Genomic DNA, 6,017 nt, shown 5'->3' with positions numbered 1-6,017 from the left:
GGAACATCTCACTTGTAAATAACCATCGTTAGCTACAAGCTCATCAGTCCAAAACAGATAAATCCCATTCCTCTCTACACCACATAGTAAATCATCAGTATTCCCAAAGTAGAAAAAAAAAGTACTGTGAAAATTAATGACTTTTAAGTGGTGTCATTCTTCTTCAGTTCAGCTTTGAAAGCAGAAATGTCACCTTGCGACTGTTGACGTGCATGGTAAGGTTTAAGCAGCCCTCTGTGGCTCATCACTTTCCAGCTTCCATCAAACAAATCTGCCTTGTACCATAATGGCTGTTCTGCTTGTACCCAAAACAGTTTTGTACCTTTGTGACCATTTGGTTTTGTTTTGTTTGAACCAGTGCTCTTTGCCATCAGCTCAAAGGATCTGTTCTTTAAATGGTGCAGGTAGGGAAGAAGGATCATTTGTTTTCAGAGTTTGTGTCAACGTGGATGAAATGTGATCATTTTGGGTGGAAATTTTGGATTTTCATAACTGGAATTTAAATCAACTTTAGTAACAGATAGAGAAGGAAACTTGAAGTAACCTGGCACTAATCAGTCCTGTCTTGCTGACCAAAGAAGGGATAAATTAGTTAATGTTTGGATTTAAGCTGAGAACAAACACTGCTGTATACTGTAGGTGTATTGGAGGCATGGCAGAAAAAACCCACTGCAAAGGAAAGAGACATTCAATGGGAAGGCAAGCACTTGCAGTTTGTGTAGATACCAAAGTCTACCTTAGCATTCACGTGTTGGCAATAAAAGCTGCTTATCCTAGCAGCAGCAGGAGAATGGTGCAGCTTCTCAGCTTCTAATATAAATCTGAGTGAGGGATGAGAGTTAGGTTAGTGATGCCATGATTCTAATTTCACTCAGCAGCTCTCCACGATAATTTCAGCCTGAGTTGACGTGTTCCCATTAACCGTGGTGCAGATGTTCCCTGTGGATCACAGAGGGCGCCCTCTGCCCTCAGAAATTCAGGCAGAGCTGTGCCTTTTTCAGATGAGGATAAAGATTTGAAGGCTTTCTTTTTCTTTCTCTATTCTAAAAATCAGCCTGTCCTCCTTTTTTCTTGCAAATAAATCCTCCTGCTGCCTTCATCCGTTGCTGCTTTTGCAGATTGGAACCGGCAAATGCATCTTCTGATGAAATTTCTCTGGATATTGGGAATTGCCTTTGTGCTCAGTCATGGCCCATGTGTGTACAAAGTGCATTCTTTCAGTGCAGGCCTCTGTGTACTGAGACTTTACGTACACAAACACTGTAGTCAAATGGAGCTCAGCAGTGGGTGTTGGTGTTCACTGTCTGTTTCATCATATTGCTAAACAGTTCTTTCATCCTTTTCGTTTGGCATAAGGCAGATCTGGGTGGTACATGCTTGCACTCCCATTTTTCACGCTGCTTCCCTACACCACCTGTACCATCTGCTGTTCTCCAGCAGAACAGCCTTATGGTATGAACTTCAAATGCACCTGAAATGGAGAAACGATAGAATATTTTGCATCAGAAAGGAAATGCTGCTTTGGTTTGGATTCTGTTTGAATTCCCTGCCTTGAAAAACCTGCCCAGGTGGAGGCAGAGCAGAAATCCCTTGCTGAAGTTGATCTGTTAATGTTAATTATTATCTTTTGCTTGGAGAACTCTGCACACTGTTGTTACTTTTTCTTTTTAATCAACCCATATGACAACAGCATGCCTCTGTGATATTTTTTTATCTCAATTCTGCACAAAGGTGACATTTGTAACCACGCTGACAGTAATCAGTAGAGGATGTCTTTTCAATAAACTGCACATCTACATTTTCCTGAGCTAGGTGTCTGGTTTCCTACAGGGTCATTGAAGCCTTTCAAGCTCCATTGACCGGCTACAGAACCCAGACATAAAGGCTGGTGGGAAAACACCCCTCCAGTTCTCATGGACTGGTGAGGTCGGTTGATTTTCTGATATGCTGCTGAATTAATGCCTTAGGAGAGGCATCAAGGGCAAGAGCTGAAGTCGAATGTGCAGTTTAAAGACACACACGTGCATCTTCTGTTCAGATTTAACTTTGCTTAGATGATTACCTCTAAAGACAATCTTGCTAGACACACTGAGTTCATTAGAAGTACTGGGATAAATTGTGTCATTGAGTAATATAAGTGGTTTCTCACTTTGAGGGAGAACTTATCCCTTCTTGTTATAAATTGCAGGAGCATCATGATTTGACAGGAATTGTTGTTGGTAAGAAAGCAGAAGGTTCTTTGGGTAAGCTGGAGGTGAACTGCATTTTCTCATGTCTTAGATTGGAAGGTATAGAAAGGAATCCACTGTAAGAACAAAGGTTTTTGTGTCCCCTTGAGGTTTGCCATAGCTCAGCTGGAACAAACAGCAGGCAGTGTTTCCAAAGACATTTGAGCTTTTCCAAACAGATGCAGCCTGTCTCAGTTTTTCTCTCCCCTAAAACAATTGAAGCTTGAAAAATGAAACTTAATTTGTGACTGTATTTTTGCAAAAAGTCTGATTTAATTTTTTTCAGCTGCCATTGGTAACGTATTATTCGATGCTCTCAGTAGGCCCAGCAACTGGTTTGGTGCTGATGTCAGTTGAGGTTGCAGCCCATGTGGTAAGAGGGGCTTAGTGATGTAGCACCTTTCATTCTTCAACCTTCAATTCCAGGTTCAGTTGTCAGATGATGTTGGAGAGCTTGGTGTGTGTTTGAAAGCAATGGTACAATGTCTTGATGTTATGAAAAAGGGTTTTTGCTCTGTTCAAAAGCTGCAGCTGTAGAAAAGCACAGTAATGAGTTTTCCCCACCTGAAAAGTTATTTAACATATTAAAAGAAGAGAGATGAGCATATATGAACCTAAAGTGTTCTGACTCTGCTTCTCCTGAACCCCTGTTACAGTTCCTGCATTGAGATTTCAAGTGATAGCTGATGCTAGCAAAAGGAGTGTAAGAGGCCCACAGAGTGAAGTCAGGAGAATGCTGCAGCACGGCCACCAAACGACTGACAGCCCTGCAGTGACCTTGACCTGACAAACAGTAAGGATGTGTAATTGTTGGTTACACCACACTTCTTGCTTATGCAGCCCGAACGTAACTGAGTGTGTTGTGACTCAGTGCTGCTTATGTTTACCACCTTAATTTTGCAATTTCGTCTTCAGATTGCCTTAGCTCTGTTTTGCCTGTTGTCTGACAGTAACGATCCAGGGGCAGCTGGCAGTGACCTCAGTGTGAGGTGCAGTCCTTCACGTGTGCTGCACACTGGAGTGGGATCCGGGAGTTAAAATTCAAGGATGCTGTGTTCTCGTCTGAATTGTGAGCTGCAAAATAACTCTGCAACTGTGTGTTGGCATATCTGAGAGCTTGCAAAATGAAAGAGTGAGAAAGCATGTTACAAAACAGCTGCCAGTTTTGCTCTCAAACAGGAATCCAGCCTGCAATGCCAGGCAATGAGTGGTTGTCTTCTTGCTTTCCATATAAAATACTGGGGTGCTTTCATCTCGATGCTTAAAACTCTCAGCCTCCCTTCTGCACACTGTAAGAATTTCTTAATACTTTTACCAGGAAGATGACTTTTTCCATCAGATGTGTTAAAATTAGGGAGTGTATTAAAAGGGAATTGTTGCAAAATGGAACCATTTACCTAAAGCTTTCCTTTGGTGTTTACTTGAGCAGCCTGTGTGCATAAATGTAGTGTATGATGAGTAAATATCCGTGTTCTGCAGATGTGAAACTGAGAGACTGACATTATGTAAGCAAATGACAGCTGGGGACAGAGTTCTGAGTTATTTCTGATCCAGACTATTGCCCTTAACCACAGGATCACCATTTCCCTTTTCAGTTCTTTTTAGATTTTCTGCATAATTTCCTCCACAAGGTTTTTCAGTCAGTAGATGGAGTATATTACAATAAAGGAGATAAGAGTCAGCTCCTTTGTGGTTGTACGGCAGCTACTGTGTCAACAGGAAAAACAGCAGCTCAGGAATCTGACCCATCTCACGATGTGGAACACATTGATTGCTTAAGGTAAAGCGTGGAACAGAGCACAGCCTGTATTTCAGTGGGCAATGTCTCAGAGTAACGATAAACAAAATTAGTTCAGACTGAAAATTGATACTTTCCAAGACAGCCCGAGCGTGAAGATATCAGCTTTCTGGTAGATATCATTCATAGTCTGAAGGTCTCAGGACACCTAAAATGAACGACGGTGTCCTGTTCAAACTGTGTGTGATAATGGCTCTGGTTCTTACATAGCAACTGTGATTTCAATAGGTTAAGGCATCCTACAGCTCTCTTTCACAACAGGTTCTGGAGAATGATAAAATGCATCGTATGTCAACAGAGAGGTTGAATTTGAAGTTGAATTTGATAGCAGGCAAAGGATTGTTCCCAGGGGGGAGAAAAAGAACAGGTGGACTAGGAAAAGAAAGCGTTAAGGAAGCGTGTCATCTAACTGTCCATTCCAGTTGCAGGTTTACAATCACAGAATCACAGCACAGTTGTGTTGGAAAGGGCCCATCCAGTTCCATTGAAGCCCATCCAGTTCCACTCCTGCCATGGGCTGGGTGCCCCCCAGCAGCTCAGGCAGCCCAGGGCCATGGGAGCCTCCAGGCATGGGGCACCCCCAGCTCTGGCCAGCAGTGCCATGGCCTCATCACCCTCTGTGTAAAGAATTTCCTCCTCACATCTCCCCTCTTCTAGTTTAAAGCCATTCCCCGTTGTCCTATCGCTATCAGACCGAGTCAAAAGATGCTCTCCATGTTTTTTATGAGCTCCTTTAAGAACTGGAAGGTCACCATGAGGTCTTCCTGCAACCTTCTCCAGGCTGAACAAGCACAGCTCCTGCAGCCCACTTCTCAAACTTGTTGGGGTCCCTTCGGATGGCATCCCTTCCTCCTGCTGTACCAACTCCCAGTAAGTTCTGCTCTCCAGCATTTTTAGGCTTGGTTTATTATGAAACACACAGAGATTGGAATTACTTCCATGTGAAAGAATAGGATTTCCAGCTGAATGATTGAAATGTATTCGACAGGACTGCAGTTACCGAGAAGAATGTGTTGCTCTGCTCACCAGCCTGGCAGCGTGAGAGCAGTTAAAGCAGCAGATTCTGCTGACCTGTAGTGTGCAGAGATAGCACTATCAGTGCCTCTCTTACACTGCTTCAGCAGAAGCTTATCCTACCTGATAAAAAGCCCTGTCTTGTTGCCTGTGTTTCCTGATTTCTAAGTATTATATAGAACAGAACAAATTGAGTGCTCTGTTTTATATGGAGCTGCACAGTTCCAGTTTGGTGCTTCTTTTTAATCTCTTGTTGTACCTTTATATTATGGCAGCTTGTTATATGAATCATTAATGGTGATTAATCTTGTAAATGCTTTCTTAACTACTAGTCTTAATGTAAAACTTCTTCCTCAACATGCTCAGCTTGAGACAGAAAGGAGCTTTTGGTGAATGAGTTCTGAGTGGGAGAGTTGTTTTTCAGGTTGTCTGAACTTCATGACAGTTCTGTCTAGGTGAAGAAGGGGAAATTGTCCATATTGACTGGGGAAGAGGGGAGATGGAAGTCCTCTGAAGAGCTTGCCCAGAATTTAAGTTAGACGTTTGATTCACTTTTCCTTAAAAAGAAATTGGAGTCGTACTCATCCCCTGACCACATGAGTACAAGTGAGGTGACTGTGGGGAGGTACAGAGCACGGCTGTTTTATTTGCCCCATTTAATAACTTGCTTCACATAAAAAACAGCATTTACAAGATGGAAAAGGTGTGGGATTCTCGTCTCCTGCTGGATGGTTACCTGACCGCTCTGGTGAGTCTTTCTGTCTTCTTTAGGGATTATTACCAGTACAAACTTGAAGCCTGTGTTGGGGGAACCTCAGGAGACCTGGAATGGCCTGAACTGAGCACACCTGCCTGCTCTGTGTCGTGTCCCAGCTGCTGCACTGAGGGGTTTGCAGATTTGGATGCATGGTGAAGTCACCCCATGCAGTGAAAAGCAAGGAGTGGAGTTTTGTTCTCTCTTTTCTTGACGGTTTGTT

The sequence above is a fragment of the Centrocercus urophasianus genome, unplaced genomic scaffold (genome assembly GCF_019232065.1).
Source record: "Centrocercus urophasianus isolate 14NV4802_14NV808 unplaced genomic scaffold, USGS_Curo_1.0 seq_61, whole genome shotgun sequence".
NCBI classification, from domain to species: Eukaryota; Metazoa; Chordata; class Aves; order Galliformes; family Phasianidae; genus Centrocercus; species Centrocercus urophasianus.
Note: the sequence above shows the minus strand (reverse complement) of the source record.